This window comes from Elaeis guineensis, chromosome 6 (assembly GCF_000442705.2).
Source record: "Elaeis guineensis isolate ETL-2024a chromosome 6, EG11, whole genome shotgun sequence".
Lineage (NCBI taxonomy): Eukaryota > Viridiplantae > Streptophyta > Magnoliopsida > Arecales > Arecaceae > Elaeis > Elaeis guineensis.
The window spans coordinates 36,663,748-36,688,862 of NC_025998.2; positions in this window are offsets into that span (position 1 = coordinate 36,663,748).

The window sequence follows — 25,115 nt, forward strand, 5'->3', positions numbered from 1 at the left end:
CAACTCTTTAGAGAACTTCCAACCATTGGATCGTGCAAAGGACTGGGCCACCACTGATGGATATGGAAAGAAGCTTCCTCAACCGTCCGATCAAGTGTTCCATGGCCTCTCAGCCATCGATCAGTGCTTAATCTCCTTCTGTTGTTTAGTTCTCTCAGCCAGATAAAACATGGACCATCTGATCGAGTCTGAAAATCAATCCAAGCCATCCGTTAGCACAAAACCCCCTTTCGCTCCCATGCGCTACGATAAAAAGTCGAAGGAACTGTTCCTATAGATCGCATGTGGACCCGATGTGCCGTGGTCTATGGACCATTCTGTGAGCCACGCCCTGTTTTGTGGACCGCTCATGGATGGAGCGCCCAATCCATTATGCATCGAAGGTCATTTTTAGATGATTTTTGGATGATTTTTGTTCTTCTTGACTTGTTCTCTATTCTCAATATTTCTTGCTATGAATGTGATGAATTTGAGCTTGAATTTGGGCTTAATTGGGCTTAATGTGATAAAAATCTTTGTGACTAATAATTTTTGAAAAAGAACATAACAAGTATCAAATATAAAATAATAAAGATTAAATATCTAATATTTTAATATTTTTATATCAAATTTAATGTACTGATCATATCTTCCAACTGAAACTTGCTCATCCTCGAGTAAAGAAAGGATTTAGAGTTAAGTACCTTTTAACTTAAAGTTTCAAATTTTATTAGGTAATTTTCAAAAGGGCCACTGATGTTCAGTAAAGCATGAGTGAGGTATGTCATTGGAGTATTAGTACTCATCAATATAGGAGTTAAGTGAAGAATATTAGATCTTTTCTGAACTTTTTTAAATTACCTCTATCTTTATCTTCAAATCATTAACCTTCATATGGGCAAGTGTATTGTCACTTTCGTCCTTCATTTATTGATTTTTTTTTATATTTATTTAATATTATACCGCTATTGAGTGTCTTAATCCTTTAAGCTTTTTGGCTGATCCATGTAGCGAGTTTTCAGTCAATGACTCCCAAATCAGATAATTTTAGGGTACTAGATATAAAATATCCTTCGAACTTACTTGCTTGAATCAAATAAGTTACGGTTAACACTAGCTTTACAATAAAGCTTCTTTGCCCTTCATACCTTTTGATACGAAATTCAATACTTACTTAGGCAAAAAGATCCAGTTACTCAGCATGAAGTACTTGAAATTTTTTTAATATTTATATTTATAAAAAATTATATAGTTATCTTACACAAGCTCATAGGAAGTAAACTCTTCTTTGATGCTAATAGGAGGATTTAAAAATACTCAAAAAAAATTATTTAAGTTCTAAACTTAACTCTTTATTGATTTTTCTTAATACTTGATCTCTTGATATCTCACAAACTTTTTAGTCTATGCATCAATTTACTTTAAAAAAAAATTACTTGGCTTAACTCGATTCTTAAGTGTAATTAGATGCTTAAATGCTAAATAATAACTTATTCGAGTATTTAAAAAAAAAATTATTATTCTTTCTCTCAACTTAATCGATATTGTCCTCAATGAAGTAAGAAAAATAAAGGGTGTAGACAAAGAGGAAGAAAAAGAAAGATGTCATCTGACCCAAAATTTTTTTCAAAATTGATTCTCCTCCCAACTTAATTAATATTATCTTCAAATTTTTACAAAAGATACTTAGTAAGACTCGATTAACCTAAACAAAATACAAAAAATATCAAAAAATAAAAGCTGGATTGCTTTTCAGAAAGTACTAAGTTTACCATCTTCAGTCAGACCAATCGACTCTTATATATCCTGTGTCAAAAATTAGATTGATAAATTTTAATAATTTTGGATTACCAATCTCAGAAAGATAGCTTACAATCTTTTTATTGATAAATTTTAGTATTTTATTGTCAATCTTCAGAAAGTAGTTCACATCCTCATTCTTAGTCATTTTTATTTTTTCAATATTAAGAAGATAATTTACAAACCCATTCACAAACCCTTGTTTATTGAGAATTTCTTCTATTTATTTTTTTAAAATGCTCATGAATTGAGTTTTTGGATTAGAAGTTGAGTTCGATACAATGGATACCTGAAGGGTGTCACTTGCTTCTAAACATGTGTACTCAGATGTGACCAAAAGCAATTTTAGATCTGGAGGAGATAATGATTCTAGAGAGAAAGAATCGACTTCTAGGACTGAAGAAAATGGAACTCTTGATTTATATATCTCGAATAACTCATCCACTCTCTTCTTTTCTTTATCTTTCTCACTTGGATTAGAACTAGCATCAGTATGAGTTTTGGACTTAGATTCTTCTATTGGGTTAGTCTTAGTAATAACCTCTTCTTCTAAGTTTGTATTTTGGCTAGCATCAATACTAGCCTCTCTCATCTGATCTTGGTATGGATCCTTAAGAATCCTACCACTTCTAAGCTCGAAAATTACTTTGGCATTCTCAAATTGAGGATTCTTAGGTGGGATATTGGATTGATGACTAGGTTCAGGTGGTTGGTGGGTGGGTGGGTTATTTTTGAAATTCGATATTGGTTGGCTCGGTAATTGATCTAGTTCTCTCTTCATGGTAGACTCAGCTAACTGACCTATTTGTGCTTCTAGCTTAATGATGGATTGCTGTTGGATCATAATCATTTGTTAAAGTTGGCTAAATCTATTATCGACTAGAGAGATCTATTGAGTAGGTGGGTGTGAAGGTTGATTGTAATAGGATGACTAGATAGGCTGACTAGGCTGACCTCTATTATAGGCATAATTTTGATACTGGGGTCTATTTTGAAAGTTATGTATAGATGGCATTTGAATCTGAGCCTGAGTCTGTTGAGGTCTTCAAGAAAAATTAGGGTGGTTCCTCCAATCTTAGTTATATGTGTTTAACAGTGGATCATTAACTAGTTTGGAGTAGCATTGAACATCTTGAACTTGTTCTTGGATAAAAGGTGAAAACTGTGCAATCGTAGGATATTTACTCATATGATAGGTTAGGCTAGCATAGATAGAACAAATCTTCTGATAATTGAAAGGTGATATATATTGTGTAGGAGATTGTTGATCTAGGACTAAGAACTGATCTAACTTTTAGACAAAAAGATCGATTTTATTTATCAGGTTCAAGTCAGTCTTAGAATTAGAGTCTGAATATTTGATCTCAAAGATTTCTGCCCACTTTTGGTGAGGAATCGATCCTTCATAGGAAGATAATGAAACATAGTTGATCGAGTTTTCACTCAAGCTTTCAAACAAGTCATAGGCTTCATCCTCACTCTTGCTCATGAATGCACCTTCGCAAGATGTATCTACCATCTATCTATATTGATCTTCTAAACTCTCGTAGAAAGCTTGAATAATTTGCCATTTAGGTAGACCATGGTGTGGGCATTTTCTAAGAAGTTTCTTATGTCTCTTCGATGATTCATGAATTTGTTCTCCTGGAAGCTGAGCAAATCCAGTAATGGCTCGCCTCATGGTGTTGGTTCGACCTATGAGATAAAATTTCTTAAAAAATTCATGCTGTAATTCAGTCCAAGTTCGGATTGGTCTTCCTATTGTACTAAGCCAGTACTTAGTTTTGTCCTTAAGTGAGAAGGAGAATAGGGTCAGTCTAAGTGCATTATCAAAAAAATCTTGAATCTTTAGCATAGAACAGATTTTTAAGAACTCATCTAGATGCTTGTAAGGATCTTCATTGATGTTCTCATAGAAAGATAGGAGCATCTGGATTGTGGTCGACTTGATCTCATGATGACTTGTAGGAATATTAAGTAAGTGAATACAAGTTAATGGGTTATAGGTGGAAGGAATAAAGTATTCCTTCATTTGCCTAAGTGGTTCAGCCATTTGATTATCGGGTTTAATATGGATCAGCTGTTCAATTTCAGGATTGGATTCAACTAGATCAGAAAGAGATCTCCTACCATGCATGTATCAGTACAAATCCTAATGTGTGTGGTTCAATTTTTTTTTAAATTTTTTTTAATTTTTTTTCAATCACAAACAAGTTAGCAAATAATTAAATCTAGATACCTATAAATTTTTTAGACCAAACAGTTCAATGTAGAGTGGCTCAACCTAGATACAAGTTGGGTCTGTTCTCACGTCCTTCAACTAGCCAGATAAGAGGCGAGATCGTGGAAGTCTCGCCATTGCTTGCCTTAGACACCAATTGGATTGGCCAGATAAACTAACAGAATTAATTAAATAACCATGAGTCCACTTAGGCTTAGTCTTTTTAACCTCTTGTCTTAGACATCAATTTCAGGGGTGAGTCCAAACTCACTTTGAACTTGACTTCACCATAATACTCGAAATGAACTCAATTGATCCTAGGGGTCAATGTCTACTGAATTTTAATTAGGCTCTGATTAATGCGGGATGTTGGTTGGTTATTTTTGGATCAAAAAATGATGATGAAATTTTTACCTTATCTTATTAATGAGTGTTGTCTTTAATTTGATTTGAGATGAATATGCACAACCAATTTCAAACAAGAGGTTCTATGCAACTAAATTAGATGCATGAAACTGATTAAACTTGAAAGGCTTATCTTGTCTCCAGCAATCATCATAAAAAATAAATCTAAATAATGGATGCTCTAAGCAGTTAGGGTTTCTACTCTTATGATGAAGTTTTAATTAGGTTTAAGTGGGTGACTTTTAAGTTAATTTGAAAAAAAAAAAGCAACTACTACTAAAAAAAATTTAGGGTTAGGATTGATGTCACCAATTGGAAGCTTTTTGTTCTCTTCCCCTTTTTTTTTCTACAAAAAAAAATAAAAAAAATTTAGTAAGCTATATTTACAAAAAAATCAAAGAAATCAAAAATCTTAGCATTCGTACCTTCCCCAGTAATAATGCTAAAAATTGATAATATTATGATATTGTCGTTAGGACACCATGATTATCAAATTAAATCCAACTTCTAAAAAAAATATAAAAAAAATACGTAGAAAGTAGCGAGTTAGGTTGAATCCATAGAGAAGGCAGTGCTTTGATTTGATAATTTTGATTTTTATCAAAAAAGATTTTAAAAATAAAATTATAAACAGAAAATAGAAATTAAACAGTGCAGAAAAATAAACTTGATACTAAGATTTACTTTTTAGATCATAACTTCTACTTGCAATAAAAATAAAGAACCAAAATTTAAAGAGCATAAAAATAAATTGATACTAAGATCTACTAACTAGATCTTAGTATCTACTTGCAATAAAAATAAAGAGAAAAAAATTTAAAAGTGCATAAAAATAAATTTTATATTAATTAAAATTGAAGTTCAATTATAAAAAAATTAATAAAAATAATAAAATAAACTAAAATAAAATTGTAATAAAGATTTAAAGTTAATTGGTGCAACGTAGTCGGAAAAATGATTGATAACCTCTCCTTCTTTCTTCGTACTTCGTAGAGCAAACTGGCTTCTCTCCTTCTTCTCTTTGGATCCCTACACCTCTCCTATTTTTTATTTTTTTTTTTATTTTTTTCACTATTTTTCTACCTCTTTTCTACTATTTCTGGACTCTCCTTTTATAGATGGATTTTTTTTTTTCAAATTTTGGTGGAAATTGGAGTCTTAAATCATGTCAAAATCATGTCCAACCCACATCCCTTGCTTTTGGCCGTCAGATCCTGCATCAACGCTCCAAATCATGTCAAAATACTTCCAAATCAATTCAAGATCAACATCAGCCATTAGATCGGGTGATGATGCTTTCTGGACCATTGATTAGCATTCAAAAACTCTTCTGTTTAAGTTCTGCCGTTCGAAAATATGGATATATACTTCATAAATTTTAATGAATAAACATATGAGCATTTCAATCAATTTAAGAGCCTTTCAAGTATTTTAAGCATACAATCATCACACATCTCTCCCTTTTTGATAGCATCAAAAAGCTCAAAGAGGGATTTAAAAAAAATCATCAAAATCAATTCAAGTTTGAATATTCTCACATTCAATTTTTAAATTTAGATTCTCTAACTTGTGATATGATTTCCCTTTTGGGATAACTTCTCCTCTTTTTGAAATTTTATAGCAAATTCAGATTGAATTTCTTCCTACTTTTGATCAATATATATTAAAAAAAACCTTCCTATTTTTGAATAAAGTTGATGCATTAAATCGATTTTCAAATTCAATTTCAAAATTACTTTGAGCTTCAAGAATTCAAGAAGGATAGAGCTTGTCAAAATAAAGAAGTTTGAGTCTTAAAGCCTAACAAAAGATATATTTCAAAATTTATCTCTTCCTTTTCTTAATATGTATCAATTAATTCAATTCATAAATGATATCATGAATGTATTAGAGCAAAATATGGTATCACAGTAAAATAAACTTGAGACAAAATATTCTTAGGTTGTTTGATAGCAATTGAGCTAAAATTCTAATTAAATCATAATTTTCTTAAAAATTTGATACCACTTAAAGATCAAAGAGAGTTAATTTTCAACTTCATTACTTGAAAAAGATCAATCTGAATGAAATAAGAAAACATATTTCAAATTCAACTTGATACCAATTATAAAAATTATAAAATATTTTTTAAATATCAATTAATTATCAAAAATGATGATACAATCAAACTATGCAAAGTATAAATGAATAAATCAAATGATTGAAAACCACATGAATGCTTAAATCAAGACAAGCAAAATACAAATGTTCAATGATTTCTCTTATTAAGTTGTAAAAATCATTCTCTCCCTGTTTTTTATAATAAATGCTGGATAACTTAATTTTCGTAATTCTCCCCCTATTTTTAAGAATTGATGCCAGAATATTATTTTTCTTGATTCTCTCTATTTCTCTTTTAAATTATTCATATTCATTTAAAAGCCAACATTACAAGAGCATGTTTTTCTCCCTCTTAATAGATCTTCCAATAAAAATATACACATTAAGTATATTGAATTTTTGTTGAAAATTCATATGGTGCTGGGGTATGCAAATTTCAAAATCCTTTTTGAATAAGAACACAGTGGAATAATAGATCAAAATTTCTTTTAATCTAAGCATGCATACATGTGATCAAAGCCCTTAAAGATCTAATACATATGCTAAAAATAATATATGCTGATTTTAATCTAAAAATAAAACTATGTGATCGGATCACATATCTATTTCACTTTTTCTTTCTTCAACCTTTGATATAGAAGAAGAATAAGTTCAACTTTAGCCATGCAAATGCCCGACCTCTACAGATATCCACACGAAAACAAGATAGATTGATCCTCTTAATTTTTTCACATGCAATTGATCAACTCTTAATTACCCTTTGGATCTCTAGATCAATTCCTTGATCAGCCTTTTTCCTTTTCTTGGATCTTCCTTGATGTAGATCAGCCACCAACCAAAGAGAGAAAGGAAGAGGGGACATCCAACTAGATTTTGAGCATGGAGAAGTGGATGCCCAACCCTTTGGGCATTGGAGAAAGAGAGCGAGAGAGGGGAGGCATGGAGACACTTAGAGGGGTTGGTTTGAGGCTTTTATGTTATGCCATAAGGCTAAGAGGGGGTCCCTTTAAATAGGCCTTGAATTGAAGTCCAAACCAAACTCCAATCTTTGTTTAAAGAGGATTACTAATCTCATTAGGAGTCCTTCTTTTAAACCCTTAGACTTATTAATTAATCCTAATCTCATAAGAAAAGGGGAGGGGGCACCAACTATTGGCGCCCACAAGGAGTCCTCATGCCACAAGGGGATGGGGTGTGCGCCCTCATAGCCCCATGCCCCAATCAGATTTAAAGGGGCATAATCCCTCTAATTGATCCCCATATAATGCACCCAATTTGATCAAATCAAATGGTACAATTAAGGTTTGATCCAAAACATGTTGGTGCCTAACAATTGAGCTCCATGAACCTAATTCTAAATTCAATTTGGATTAGGTTTAATGTATGTAATTTAACTTGATCTAATCCTTATCAAATAAAGAATTCAAGTTCAAAGGAGAATTGGATTTAACCATATGCTAGCAAGACTTTCTTAAATCTAATAGAATTTCTTTAAATCCTAATCTAATTAGAACTCCTCAAGTCTCATTGGTCAATCTAAATTAGTTTCCTTGTTTGAATGATCTCATAGGTTTAATTCTGTCTGGTAGTGAGATATACCACGATCTTTATCATGATATCATTGAAACTCTTTTCAATGGATCAGAATGATTTCACTCTAACTCAACAAGGATCGTCGATCCAGAATAATCCTAGTGAGCTTTCACAATCCACCTGTAACATCTAATAGTTTGTAACCTAGCAAAATCGAATAATAAACCTTAAGGTATAGTTTTCGTGTGATCAAATCCCTCTATCATGAGTCCCGACTTGATGGCAGGTTATGGATAAATTATCAAATCTCAGCATCAGTTATATGATAGATTCGATTAGTTTAAGTTCAATTATAATTCTCATGAAAATTCTTTTTCATCAATCACACTGCTGTGGTCATAAACTTATAGACTTAGCCTCTCAAATCCTATAGGACTACTCCTTTCTATCAAGATTGATGGATTTCATCTACATGCACATCCTACTCTTATAGTGGACCAACTATCGTCAATAAACACTACAAGACTCAAAGAGGTCATATTTCTATGCAGTCAAACTCTAGCAGCTTTACTATGAGCAATCATGCCACCGCAGATCAAAAGACTATTCACACAACTATAGCATCGAGACGATCATTAACGATTGAGTAGAAATCTATATGATCTCTCATATGGTCATGCTTAGTACTAGTTGTTCTCTAACAACTATTCGCACTTGTCGCTCAGTATTTTTATTCTGTAGACTAGAGAGTCATCTACTTCGAAGGAAGTGATTTATATATCGATCTATCTGGATCAATCACCATCCTCATGATGATACTATGATCGGAAGCAATTTAGAAATTAATTATACTGTTGGAATTTGAGTTTGATGCATGCATATGTATTTCAAAATTTTTATTTTCTAAACACCATAGTAGAAAATAAGATTAAAATAATTTTAATCTAAATTATGTATGTATAAAAATATAAAACCATATGGATCTATTTCATATGCTGAAATTGATATATATACTGAAATTCAGATTGTGATCAAATCCCATACCTGTTTTGCAATTCCTTTCTTCAAAACTGGATCTGGAAGAAATGAGGCTCTCTGTTAGCCATACAAGTATCTGACCTCTACAAGTATTCACTCAGGATCAACTTGTAACAGTCCTCTATAATTTGAATTTTGATTCTCCAAAATTTAGCCTGTTGAATCTGAATGAAGCCTGGATCGCGATCAACACTTGATCTTTCTCTTTGATCTTCTTTTTCTTCTCTTCTCTAGAGTTTCTCCTTACTATGTGCTGCTACCAGATGCTAGAAATTAGTAAGAAAGAGGCATCCAAACTCCTCTGGGCATGAAACTCCTTGGGATGCACATCCCAAGGAAGGGGTGTATAGAACACCTAAGAGAAGAGAAAAAGAGAGGAAGAGAGGGCGTGGGGAGAGCCTTTGGGTGTGAGGGGCTGCTGGTTTTGATGCTCTAGAGATCTTAGGGGAGGTTCCTTTAAATAGACATAAGAATTGAATCCTATTCAATCTCATAATACAAGTCCTACTTGCATTAAAATTCCTATTAACTTAAGTTATCCAACTTATATTAGGAAGCCCATTAGGTGCCAATTATTGGAGTCCTTGTACCCATAATTAGACACTCTCTTTTACACCCAAGAGACACTCCATATGAAAATCAAAGGCCTTTTAATTAATGGACACGTCCAAATTGATCAAATCAAAGTGGCGCCCCATAATAACTATCAAGAAGATTCATAAGGGACTTGCATCCTTAATTTATATGATCCATAACCTTAGACACCCAATAATTGAAGTCTCATGAATCTTATTTATGTAGGTTATTAGTATGTAATTAAGTTAGAATTAACTTATCAAATAAGTAATCCTAACAGAAAGAGAAATTGGGTCTAATCGTATGCTAGCAAGGTTACCATGAACCCAATGGGTTTCTGTAAACCCAATTGATACTTCATAAACTCAATTACTTATTTCAGGCCTAATCTCTTTGTTGTGTAATCCCATAAGTTCAATTCTATTTAGTAGTGAGATATACAATGATCTCTATTATTATATCATTGAAATTTTTTTCAATAGATCAGAATAATTTCACTCTAACTCAACAAGGATTGTCGATCCGGAACAATCCTAGGAAGCTCTCACAATTCATCAGTGATACCTAGCAGTATGTAGTGGCAACCTAGTAGAACTGAAATAAAATTCTAGGTATAGTTAACGTGTGATTTAGTTCTTCTATCGTGAGTTCCAACTAGATGGCAGGTCATGGATAAATCATCAAACCTCAACATCAGTCATATGATAGATTGATTAGCTCAAGTCCAGTTGTGACTTCTATGAAAATTCTTTTCCATCAATCACACTGCTGTAGCCACAGACTCTTGAACTTAGCCTCTCGAATCCAATAGGACTATTCCTCTCTATCAAGATCGATAGATCCTATCTTGATGCGCACTCCACTCCTACAGTGGACCAACTGTCACCAATATTCACTACAAGGGCTCATTGAGACCTATGTTTATATGTCAATCAAACTCCAGCAGTCTCACTATGAGTAGCAGTACCATCTCAAGTCAAAGGATCAGTCACACAACTACAGTATTGAGACAATCACTGATGATTGAATAGAAATCCAAGTGATCTCTCGTATGGTCATGCTCAGTGCTAGTTGTTCTCTAACAACCACCTGTATTTGTCATCCTGTATCTCTACACAGTAGATTAGAGATCTATCTATCTCGAAGGAAGTGATTTATATGTTAGTCTATCCGGATCTATCATCGTCCTCATGATGATCCTATGACCAGGAGCCTTTAGGAATTAAACACATGTCTCTAATTCTTAATACTTTGAGAATATATATCGAAACTAATTTCATAGATGATTCAAGGATACATTATATTTGAATGAAAAAGAACTTATCCCTTTTATTGATCATATCAATATATTAAGTACAAAATTATATCCTAAATTTATTACAATGGATCAACCATATTGGCTTTTAAGACATATATCTAACAATCTCTTACTTGGGCTAAAGTCAATTAGCCATAAATCTAAGTCTCATCTTCTCAAGGTGGACTTTCATTTTTAGTTGCTCAATTGCTTAGTCAGTGGGTTTGTCACGTTGTCTGCAGAGTCTACTCTTCGCACCTCGACATAAGGTAGTCACGTACACTGCTGCTCTGTGTTTGAACTTCTGGTGAGATCTTGGGCTCTTTAGGAAAGGCTATGGTGCTATTGTCTTTGCAATACTGTGTTATAGCATGACATCTAGTTCTACAACTAACATTAGAGCTATAATTCATCCTACCTTTCTACAGTATATTCAGCCTCCATTGATCGTATATTCAGAATCTTTCTAATATATCGAATAAGAATACACCCTCGAATCGCAACTCAGAATCACCTCGAAAGATCAAGAACAGATCTTTAGTCCTTCTTAAGTACTTAAGGATATTCTTTATAGCTATCCAGTGCTCCTCATCTGGATTCGACTGATACCTACTCATGACACTCATGGTAAGGATAATATCAGGTCGAGTACACAGCATGGTATACATGAGGCTTCCTACTGTCGAAGCATAAGAAATTCTACTCATGCACTGAATCTCCTCAGATGTGGTTGGACACATCATCTTGGAGAGACGAATATCATGCCTAAGAGGTAAAAGACCTCTCTTGGAGTTTTTCATGCTGAACCTCTTCAGCACTTTCTCTATGTATAGCTTTTGTGACAGATCAAGCATCCATTTAGATCCATCCATATAGACTTTTATTTCGAGAATATAGGATGTTTTTCCTAGATCTTTTATGGAGAATTCATTGGACAACCATCTTTTGTCCGTGGTCAGCATGGGAATATCATTCTCAATGAGAAGAATATCATCCACGTACAGTACGAGGAAGGTGATTACACTCCCACTGACTCTCTTGTATACACAAGGTTCTTCTTCATTTTTGATGAAATCAAATGATTTGATTGCCTCATCAAAATGATGGTTCCAACTCTGAGAAGTCTGCTTTAATCCGTATATGGACCTTTACGGCTTGCAGACTCTGTGATCACCATCACCGGATGTGAAATCCATAGGCTGCTCCATATAGATATCTTCCTTAAGATATCCATTCAGAAAGGCAGTTTTCACATCCATCTGTCAGATTTCACAATCATAGTAAGCTACAACAGCAAGCAAAGTATAGATGGATTTCAGCATGGCTATGGACGAAAAAATTTTCTGATAATCAATGCTCTCACGCTGACTATAACCTTTAACCACAAGCCTATCTTTATAGATCTCTACCTTACCATCGGCACCTATCTTCCTTTTGTAGATCCATTTACATCCAATAGGTACAATACCTTCAGCTGAATCCACTAAAGTCCAGACTTGGTTCGAATGCATCGAGTCAATTTCTGACTTCATAGCATCTAATCATTTCTCAGAATCAATGTCAGACATCACCTCGTCAAAGGTATTGAAATTATCACCATGATCCCTATCTCCAATAAGGAACATTTTCTTTACTTCCTCCATAAGCATATTCATGTACCTTTCAGGAGGTCAGAAGATCCTACTAGATCTACGAGGTGGCTGAGGAACATCAACTACTGGCTTATGGACTATGGATTTCTGAGGATCTATAGCTCTAGACTCTTTAGAGACCTTCTCTTCGAGTTTCACTAACCTCCCACTGCTGCCATCCTGGATAAACTATTTTTTCAGAAACACGATATTTTGACTCACAATCATATTGTGGTCTTGTGGAAAGTAGTAGTATCCTATAAATTCTTTTGGATACCCTATAAAGCAAGCTATAATAGATCTATCCTCCAACTTTTTAGCCATCTGTCTCTTCACATAAATCGAACATTTCCAAGTCTTGAGATAACCCAAACTTGACTTCTTACTGAACCATATCTCATACGGTGTGGTAGGAACGGACTTTGAAAAAATTCTATTCAATAAGTGAATGGCAGTTAACAAGGCATGTCTCCAAAGAAATAAAGGTAGATCAGTGAAGCTCATCATGGATTTGACCATATCCAATAGGGTCCTGTTCCTCCTTTCGGATACTCCGTTGAGCTGAGGTATTCCAGGAGGGATTCACTGTGAGACTATACCATTGTCCTTAAGATATCTCAAAAATTTTTGACTAAGGTATTCACCTCCTCGATCAGATCGAAGAATCTTACCGGATTTGCCTGTCTGCTTTTCTACTTCATACCTAAATTTTTTAAACTTTTTAAAGGCCTCAGACTTGTGTTTCATGAGATTCACATATCCATACCTAGACAGGTCATCGATAAAGGTAATGAAGTAGCTGTAACCACCCTTGGCCTGCATATCAAATGGCCACACACATCGATGTGTACTAGAGCAAGTAACTCTGTGGCCCTTTCTCTATGTCTTATAAAGGGTAACTTGATCATTTTTTCTCAAAGATAGGATTCACAAGCTCAATATGACTTTGGATTAAGAGAGCTAAGGATCTCATCTTTTTTCAATCTGTTTATCCTGTCCTCTCCAATATGATCTAGTCTATGGTACCACAAGTACTTCTGGTTAATCTTATCTCTGGATCTCTTTTGGCCTATGGTACTCACTATTTGCTCATTTAGGTTTACATTCGCATCAACATATAAGTGATAAAGACTGTCAATTAAAAGATCTCATGCAATCAATTTATTTCATAAATAAATAGAATAAAAGTCTTTATTGAAACTAATTTCAAAATATTTTTGTGCTAGCACAGGTACGATAATTAAATTCTGACTAGCTACAGAAATATAATAATAGTCTTTTAAATCTAATCTAACACCAGACGGTAATCAGAGAGGATAAGTGCCAACAGCCTCTGCAGCAATCTTTGCTTCATTTCCGATCCGAAGGATTATGTCACCTTTTCTTAACCTTCTACTTTCTATCAGATCCTGCATAGAGGTGCATATATGAGCACTTGAGCCAGAGTCTAATATCCAATTAGAAGTAAAAGAAACTGTAAGGTTAGATTCAATTAGGAGCATACCTTTAGAAGGTTTGTCATCCTTTTTGGTCTTTAGGCTCTTCAGGTATTTAGGACAGTTTCTCCTTCAGTGGCCTTCAGCATAACAATGGAAACACTTTCCCCTTACTTCAGCCATCTTAGGACCATCCTTCTTTGGCTTGCTCTCTCTCTTCTGCTTCTTTACGGATTTAGCCTTTTTCCTTCTAATAGACTTTCTCTTGGAAGAAGAAGTTCACTTCACAGCGAGAATAGTGCCCCTTAAACTCTTCAAGGTGCCCTCCATTGTGACCAACATGTTGACAAGTTCGAAAATAGTGCAGTCAAATTTGTTCATATGAAAATTCATGATGAATTGACTATATAAACTGGTAAGGGATTGAAGAATCAGATCCATTTGCAATTTCTTTTACATATCAAACCCAAGCTTTCCAAATACCTCAATGTCCTTGATTACTGTCATACAGTGCTCATAGACAGACTGTCTGTCATGCGTCTTAAGGTTGAAGAGTCTTTTGGACACTTTGAAGTGCGTAGTATAGTTTTGCTCATCATACAACTCTTGCAGGTGAGTGATCATAGCTTGAGCAGTGGGCATATACTCATGCTGGCTTTCCAACTCATTTGACATGGATGCCAGCACATAACACTTGACCTGACTATCTTCATCCATCCACTTCTCAAAAGCAGCTCTCTGCTCAATAGTAGGATGATTTGGTAACACAACGGGATCTTAGTTGAGAACATGGCTTAACTTTTCTGAGGTCAAAACAATCCTAAGATTTCTGAGCCAGTCTTTGTAATTATTACCAGCCAAACGATTAGTTTCAAAGATGCGATCTAGAGGGTTTGAGGCTGACATGATAGTTTAACTGTAAGAGTAGAGATTCAAGTTAGATTTTTATACTTAATATTTTAATTTACTTTTGGAGATTTTAAGATGCAAATTATGACTCCCACTAATTTTTCAGATTTCTCCACTCTCTTAGAAGGAAACAAAAACCCTAATGCGATAAAAGATTCTTAGTGAGTGCTGTGGTCCCACGAATGACATGCACCTCACCTAACAGTTATTAATAATATGCACACCGATGCGCAGGCAACTCTTTATCCAGATGCTTCACTAAGCATATTGCAGTCACTTGGTCTCTAAGTCATGTGGGCTCATCTAACAGTTATTGCCCATACTTCTTAGTTAAGTCTGACCCACCATTCACAAGTAGTTGCAAGGCCGTCATTGGGTCCCTCACCTAACAGTTATTGGGCCCAACCCCATCATTACCGTGGAGCAACTCTTTGCTAATAGAGTGGTTACATATTTTCGATGCAACTGAACCTCATAACCAGTCGAGAACAATCAACACTGATAACATGCCCGCACATCTACAACGATGAAACATCTATGGACTTAATATTTGTAGAGAGATTTGAGTTTAGATCTCATTTAATCAGTCATCATATGACTAATCTAACTGGCATGGGTTAAACCAAACCGCTAAGCAACCTAATTCAAGATCCAATCTTCCAAATTGGCCAGATAAGTGGAGAACGGTGGAGGTCCCCCCATTGCCTTCCTTAGACACCAATGAATTGGCCAGGTCGGCTAACAGAATTAATTAAATAATCATATTTTATTAACTTATCTTAGATATCAATAGGTCGATTGAACAGAATTGGTTAGCTCAAGTGAATCAAGCTCAAACTAATGAGTCAAATTAGGTCCTTAGGTTAATCGATTCTACATATGAGACTCAATCAATTTGATCAACAATAATTGTATGATCATTAACTTAATTGATCTAACTAAATTCAATACTTTATTCGATTTGATCAATTACTTAATCGAATTAGATCCATATGACTCAAATCAAAAATCTTAGATGTAATCATATTACATGATCTAATTTTTGATTTTCTCATGACAAAAATCCTCATGCACAAATATAAATTTTAGATTCTAAAATCATATTTTAGATCTAAATTCATTGCATGAAAGTAAATTTTAGAATATAAAAATAATTTTTAAATTTTAGCATATAAACATATATCATATATATGCATGTAAAATTAGATCTAAATAAAATTTTAGATCTTAGCATGATGTCATATATCTCATATACTAATCATAGATCAGATTAAAGATAAATTTATGATATAAAAATATAATCATATATTATATATATGTATCAAAATTTAGATCATAAAAAAATTTCAAATTTTATGTATGCATCTATGTATCACATGAACATGGACTAGAACTCTTTCTAAATCAAAATTCAGATCTATGCATGCAATTACATATCATCTATATGTTGTAATATTAAATTTAAAATTAAATTTTAGATTAGTTAATCCATCTATACATCTCATGTATCAAAAAAAACTAATTTTAAATTTTTTTTCAAAAATATGTATGTCAAAATTCAGCATATAAAAATCTGCAGCTCTGATACCACTGTTGGAATTCAGGTTTGGTGCATGCATATATATTTCAAAACTTTTATTTTTTAAACACCATAGTGGAGAATAAGATTAAAATAATTTTAATCTAAATTATACATATATAAAAATATAAAATTATATGGATCTATTTCATATGCTGAAATTGATATATGCTAAAATTCAGATTGTGATCAAATCATATATCTATTTCACAATCTTTTTCTTCAAAACTAGATCTGAAAGAGACGAAGCTCTCTGTTAGCTGTACAAGTATTTGATCTCTATGAGTATCCACTCAAGATCAGCTTGTAATAGTCTTCTATAATTTGAATTTTGATTCTCCAAAATTCAACCTGCTGAATCTGAATGAAGCCTGGATCGCGATCAACACTTGATCTTTCTCCTTGATCTTTTTTTTCTCTTCTTCTCTAGAGTTTCTCCTTACTATGTGTTGCTACCATATGCTAGAAACCTACAAAGAAAAGGCATCCAAACTTTTCTGGGCGTGAAACTTATTGGGATGCGCATCCCAAGAAAGAGGTGTATAGAACACCAAAGAGAAGAGAACGGGAGAGGAAGAGAGGGTGTGGGGAGAGCCTTTGGGTGTGAGAGACTATTGGTTTTGATGCTCTAGGGACCTTAGGGGAGGTCCCTTTAAATAGGCATAAAGATTGAATCCTATTCAATCTCATAATATAAGTCCTACTTGCATTAGAATTTTGATTAACTTAAGTTATCCAACTTATATTAGGAAGCCCATTAGGTGCCAACTATTGGAGCCCTTGCACCCATAATTAGATATCCTCTTTTGCACCCAAGAGACACCCCATATGAAAACCAAAGGCCCTCTAATTAATGGACACGTCCAAATTGATCAAATCAAAGTGGCGCCCCGTAATAACTATCAAGGAGATTCATAAGGAACTTACACCCTTAATTTATATGATCCATAATCTTAGACACCTAACAATTGGAGTCTCATGAATCTTATTCATGTAGGTTATTAGTAGATAATTAAGTTAGAATTAACTTATCAAATAAGTAATTCCAACAGAAAGAGAAATTAGGTCCAACCATATGCTAGCAAGGTTACCATGAATCCAATGGATTTCTTTAAATCCAATTGATACTTCATAAGTTCAATTACTTATTCCAGGCCTAATTCTTTTATTTTGTGACCCCATAGGTTCAATTCTATCTGGTAGTGAGATATACAATGATCTCTATCATTATATCATTGAAACTCTTTTTAATAGATCGGAATAATTTCACTCTAACTCAGCAAGGATTGTCGATCCGGAACAATCCTAGTGAGCTCTCACAATCCACCAGTGACACCTAGCAGTATATAGTGGCAATCCAGTAGAACTAAAATAAACCTCTAGGTATAGTTAACGTGTGATTTAGTCGCTCTATTGTGAGTTCTGACTAGATGGCTGGTCATGGATAAATCATCAAATCTCAACCAGTCATATGATAGATTGATTAGCTCAAGTCTCATTGTGACTTCTATGAAAATTTTTTTTCATCAATCACACTGCTGTGGTCACAGACTCTTGGACTTAACCTCTCGAATCTTATAGGACTACTCCTCTCTATCAAGATCGCTAGATCCTATCTTGATACGCATCCTACTCCTATAGTGGATCAACTATCATCAACATCCACTACAAGAGCTCATTGAAACTCATATTTATCTGTCAATCAAACTCCAACAGCCTCACTGTGAGTAGCAGTACCATCTCAAGTCAAAGGGTCAGTCACATAACTACAGCATCAAGACAATCACTAACCATTAAATAGAAATCTAAGTGATCTCTCGTATGGTCACGCTCAGTGCTAGTTATTCTCTAACAACCACCCACACTTATCGTCCTGTGTCTCTACACAGTAGATTAGAGACCCATTTATCTCAAAGAAAGTGATTTGTATACTAGTCTATCTAGATCTATCATCGCTCTCAGATGATCCTATGATCGGGAGCCTTTAGAAATTAAATATATATCTCTAATTCTCAACACTTTGAGAATATGTATCGAAACTAATTTCATGGACGATTCAAAGACACATTACACTTGAATAAAAAAGAACTTGCCCTTTTTATTGATCATATCAATATACTAAGTATAAAATTATATCCTAAATTTATTATAATGTATCAACCATATTGATTTTTAGGACATACATCTAATATATACATGCCTCTAATTCTCAAAAATTTGAGAATATATATCGTAAGTATTAATTTCATAAATGATTCAAAGATACATCACACTTGAATAAAAATAAAATATTATCTTTTTATTAATCAAATCAATATTTTTAGTATAAAATTATGTCCTAAAGTTATTACAATATGTCGGCCATATTGACTTCTAGGATATGTATCCAACAATCTTCCACTTGGATTAATGTTAATTGGCCACTAATTTAAGTTCCATCTTCTCAAGGTGGACTTTCATCTTTGGCTAGCTCAATTGCTTTATCAGCAGATCTGCTACGTTATCTGTGGAGTCTACTCTTTATACTTCGATATATTTTTTTTGAGATAGTCGCGTATGATGTGAAATCATTGCTCAATGTGCTTAGATTTTTAATGAGATTTTGACTCCTTAGCAAGTGCTATGGCTCTGTTGTTGTCGTAATACAGTGGTATGGCATCCGATATCATTATCCTAAGCTCCATGATGAATTTTTTGAACTAGAAGCCTTCCTTTGCAGCATCCAAAGTAGCGACATACTCAGCTTCTGTGGTCGAATCTGCTATGATGGGTTGTTTGAAACTTTTTCAGTTAAGTGCATCGCCATTGCATATGAACATATATCCTGATATAAATTTTCTATCATCAGGATCATGTTAGACCTCTTGTGGTGCTCCCAAGGCTCAGGGGACCAAGGCTAAGGCCAAGGTCCAAAGTTCATGAGGTGGTCATGGGGTTTCTAGGGCTAGTTTGGGCCTTAGGACGAAAGGCTGTCAGCCTTTCAGATCTTGAGGTCCAGGAATTTTGGACCTTGAGGGGCTAACTTATATTTAGATTAGGATTAAGTCTAAGATATGAAATTGAATCAAATCATAGGTGTACATGGGCTTGGGTGAGCGCAATCTTGTATTGAGTTAGTCAGGAGAATTTTTGGGTTGGGTCACATTGACCCTGTATATAAACATACACTGTATTTGGACTCGATGAATCGAAGGAATACAAAATTATTTTCTTTCTATTCTTTCTCTCTCTTCTTTTCTCTCTCTCTCTGGTCTTCTTCACATCCTAGCAGCAAGAAACTGTAGGATTTCTTGGCTGCCAACCCAAAAAGGAAAGAAAGGAGGTGCTAGAAACCAGCGCCCTCCCTTTTGCATGCACCCCTATTTGTGTGCCCCCTCTTGGCTGCCCTAGAAGAGTTTCAGGTCTTATTTTTTATTTTTTGGAGGCTTCATCAAGAGTACTTCTAGATCTCAAAAGATGGATTTCATATCTGATGGAGAAGGGGTTCAAATTGCAGAAAGAAATCCTACCGACAGGATTTACAAGGCTGCTGAAATCCTGAAAGCTGTTTTTATTTTGCTTGGTTGTTGGCTTTCAGGGACCTCCATGACCTGATTCTTACCTGTTTCCTAGTATCCACAACCTGGAAAAGTTGCTCCAATAATTGATATCAGAGCATGAGTTGTGTGGAGAAAGAAGGAAACTCTAGAAGTTGAAGATCTTCAAAGGCTAAAATTTCAGCAAGGACCCTGTCAAGGTATTTCTCAAATCTCTTGGAGTTTTGTTATGTTTTTGGTTTGGATCCAACCATAAGAAGCAACATGAAGGTTGATTTTGAGAAGTTTGATGGGAAAAAAAAAAATTTCATGCGAAAAGTTTAGATAGAAGATCTTTTGGTTCAAGCAGATCTAGATCAGGCATTGGAGGAGAAGTCTGAAGGGATGACAGATCGTCAGTGGATGTCCCTAGAGAAGAAAGCTTATTCTGTGATTAGAGAATGTTTGACGGATGTAGCACTCTATTCGGTGTTAGAGGAGAGGACCCCAAAAGGTTTGTGGTCGAAGTTGCACACCATGTATATGAGGAAAAATATGTACAACAAACTGATATTGAAGAAGAGACTGTACAGCCTTCGGATGCAGGAAGGTAGAGATGTCTTGGGTCACATCCAGAAATTCGATCAGGTGTGCAATGAGTTACTGAATATCAGGATGAAGATAGAGGAGGAAGATAAGTCATTGCTACTGCTATGCTCACTGCCCCCTTCCTATGATCCATTGGTGATGATGCTGCTCTACGACAAGAAGACCTTGGAGTATGAAGACATGGTCTCGTTGCTGCGGTCCAATGAACAGCGGGTGAAGTTGAGCAAGAAAGGTGCTCCCCAAGAGGGCTTGATCATGGGGGAGAGATTAAGAAGAGGAAAAGAAAGAGACAAGTCAAGGGGATGGTCAAAGTCTCGAAAGAGCAGGAGCAGGAAGGAAGCTAGGTGCTACAAGTGCAACAAGATCGGACACTTCAAACGAGATTGCTCGCAGTGGAAGAACAAAAAGGGAGATAAGGGAGATCTGATGCACTAAGTATGGTGGCTGATAGTGAGGTGGAGGATGACCTCTTGGTAGTATCAGATGATCACAGACAAAACACAGATGTATGGACCCTGGATTCAGTCTGTTCACATCACTACACCCCAAACCGATCTTGGTTCGCTACATACACCAAGACGGATGAAGAGAGCACGACACTTGGAGATGATCACCCATGTTGAGTTGCTGGTATTAGGAGCATTTGGGTGAGGATGTTTGATGGGATGGTGTGGATACTTATTAATATGAAGCACGTCCCTGATCTGAAGAAGAATCTCGTATCACTTGGTTACCTGGAGCGGAGCGGCTACAGCTTCAATAGTCATGTCAGGAGTGGGGTGTTGAATATCTCAAATGGAGCTATGGTAGTAATGAGAGGTAGGAGGATAGAGAACAACCTCTATAGGATGAAAAGATCTGTGGTGACTAGGGAATCTGATACAACAGCAGTAGCGTAGGACCAGCAGGGGACTCACCAGTTGTGGCACTACCGCCTAGGCCACATGGGAGATCATGGGATGAAGGAGCTGAGCAAGCATGGTCTGATTTCAGACCTGGATGGAAGTATCTTAGAGATATGTGAGCCATGTCAGATAAAAAAGCAGAGGAGAGTGCAGTTTGCCAGCAGTTCAGCTTGCAGTGCAGCCCCACTGGAACTAGTTCACATTGATGTGTGGGGACTGATCCCGATTTCAGTCAAAAATGGGGTGAGATACTTCTTCACCTTCATAGATGATTTCTTGAGAAAGGTATGGGTTTACTTCATGAAGAAGAAATTAGAAGTCTTCACCAAATTCAAGATGTGGAAAGCTGAGGTGGAGAAGGAGACAGGTCAGAGCTTGAAGTGTCTGCGGTTTGACAATGGTGGGGAGTACACCAGCAAGGAGTTTCAGATTTTTTATGAGTGTGGCATCAAAAGGCACTTCTCAGTGAGAGAGACTCTTCAGCAAAATGGGGTGGTCGGGAGGATGAACAGAACCCTTATAAAAAAGGCATGGTGCGTGAGGCTAGAGGCAAGGCTTCCTAAGGTGTTCTAGGTTGATATAGTGGATGCAGCCTATTATTTGATGAATCGGTCACCTCATACTAAGTTAGATGGTGATATTCCAGAGGAGAAATGGTCGAAAAGAAAGATTGGGTTGAGCCATCTAAGGGTGTTTGGGTGTACGATATTTGTGCACATCAATGCTGATGAGCGGAGCAAATTGGACGTCAGGTCACAGAAGATGGTGTTCTTGGGATATCCATGAGGAGTTAAGGGATACCGACTGTGGGATCCCTTGAAAAAAAATATTGTCATTAGTAGGGATGTCACCTTTGATAAAAATTTAGTTCTCCAAAGATGAGATGGTATGGAGGAGCAGCAGGAGGTCTAGTAGGGCAGCACTGGACAACTAACATCCTATTCTGTTTTGCCACTTGTAGGTGCATCGAGAGGATTTGGTATTCAAGTGGAGCACTCTGTAAAGGTGTCTCCATAGGTGGAGAGAGTTTGGATGAATGAAAGAGGTCAGGAGGTCCAGTAGGAGCAAACTGGATCTAGGACGGATATCGGGGTTGCACTGCACAAGCCAAAAAAGAATGTCAGGCAATCAGAACGATATGACTTCGAAGAGACGGTGTCATATATCCTGGTGACAGTGAATGGGGATCCCTACATCTATGAGGAGGCTATAGAGAGTCAGGATAGAGAGAGGTGGGTCTAAGCAATATCCGAGGAGATGCAGTCTCTCCACAAGAATGAGATATGGCAATTGGTACAGTTGCCACAAGGGAAAAAATCTATTGGTTGTAAGTGGATTTACTAATACAAGAAGGGGCCTTCAGAGCAGGGAGGTATCAAGTACATGGCGAGGGTAGTGGCCAAGGGATACTCCCAGAAGGAAGGCATCGACTTCAGTGAGATTTTCTCTCCCATCGTCAGGCATACTTCCATCAGAGTGCTGCTTTGCATCGTAATAGCTCAGGACTGAGAGCTAGAGCAGATGGATGTCAAGACGGTATTTCTCTATGGACATCTAGAGGAGAGCATCTACATGGAGCAGCCATCTGGGTTTCGAGAGCCAAGAGCAGAAGAAAAAGTCTGTTTATTGCAGAAATTGCTGTACGGGCTGAAGCAATCATCGAGGCAATGGTACAAGTGATTTGATTCTTATGTGAGGAGCATCGGACTTTTCAGATGTGAGTATAACTCTTGTGTTTATATTAAATCTTTGGAGGATGGATCTAGGGTGTATCTACTCTTGTATGTGGATGACATGTTTATAGCATGCAAGAGTAGAAAAGTTGTGCAGGAGCTGAAGGTAGTCTTATCTCGAAAGTTTGAGATGAAGGATTTAGGACCTGCAAGGAAGATCTTAGGCATGAAAATCTTCAAAGATCGAGCCAAAAAGGTGATGCATTTATCTCAAAGAGGTTACACCAAGAAGGTCTTGGAGAGATTTGGGATGAAGGAAGCAAAATCGACGGAGCTGCCACTCGCCAGACACTTTAGTCTCCCGAAGATGATGTCACCACAGATTGAGGTGGAGGCTCAGGAGATGGAGAGAGTGCCATATACCTCTGGTGTGGGAAGCTTTAGGTATGTCATGGTGTGTTGTAGGCCGGATATCGCCCATATAGTGAGCCAGGTTAGTAGGTTCATGGCACAGCCTGGTAGGAAGCACTGAAGGAGATCTTCAGGTACTTGATAGGTACTATTGGAGTCGATATTTGCCATGGATAGTGAGAAGGTGCTGAGGGACTCTCCAACACATCCACAGAGGCTCGGGGGTAGATAGGAGGATTCGTGGATACAGATTTCGGTGGAGATATGGACACCCGACGGTCGATGACAGGTTTTATATTTAGCCTGTTTGAAGGTCCAGTTTTATAGAGATCGTGCTTGCAGCCCATCACGGCTTTATCCATGACTGAGGTGGAGTACATTAGTGTTACGGAGGTAGTGAAAGAGGCCCTATTATTGAAGGGCTTGGCATTGGAGATGGGCCTCGCACAGGAGGCCGTCAGGGTGCACTGTGACAGTCAGAGTGCACTATTACTTGCATAGAACTCTATCTACCATGCGAGGATGAAGCACATCGATATTAGGTATCATCAGATCAGAAAGTTTATGGAAGAAGGTGAGGTGGAGTTGGTGAAGGTCCACACCAAGGAGAATCCAGTGGATGCACTGACGAAGGTACTTTCACGAGATAGCTTTCAAAAATGTGTGACACTGATGTACTTGATGGACAGGATGAAGTTGGTTGAGGCCTTGAGGTACCAAAGTAGAGATTGTTAGATCTCATGTGATGCTCCCAACTCTCAGAGGACCAAGGCTAAGGCCAAGGTCCAAATTCCATGAGGTGGTCATGGGGTTTCTAGGGCTAGTTTGGGCCATAGGATGAAAGATTGTCAGCCTTTCGGGTCTTGAGGTCCAGAGATTTTGGACTTTGAGAGGCTAACTTATATTTGGACTAGGATTGAGTCTAAGATTATGAGATTGGGTTAAGTCATGGGTGTACATGAGTTTGGGTGAGCGCAATCTTGTATTGAGTTAGCCAGGAGAGTTTTTGGATTGGATCACATTGATCCTGTATATAAGCATACACTGTATTTGGACTTGATGAATCGAAAGAATACAAAATTATTTTCTCTCTAATATTCTCTCTCTTCTTTTCTCTCTTTTTGGTCTTCTCTACATTCTAGCAGTGAGAAATTCTCGGGTTTCTTGGCTGCCAACTCAAAAAGGAAAGAAAGGAGGTGATAGAAACCAGCGCCCCCCCTTTTGCACGCCCCCCTGTTTATGCGCCCCCTCTTGGCTGTCCAAGAAGATTTCAGATCTCATCTTTTATTTTTTCAAGGCTTCATCAAGAGTACTTTCAGATCTCAAAAAGTGAATTTTAGATATGATGGAGAAGGGGTTCAAATCACAGAAAGAAATCTTGCTGGAAGGATTTACAAGGCTGCTAAAATCCTAAAGGCGGTTTTTGTTTTGCTTGGTTGCTGGCCTTCAAGGACCTCCATGATCTGATCTTTGCTATTTTCTGACATCTACAATCTGA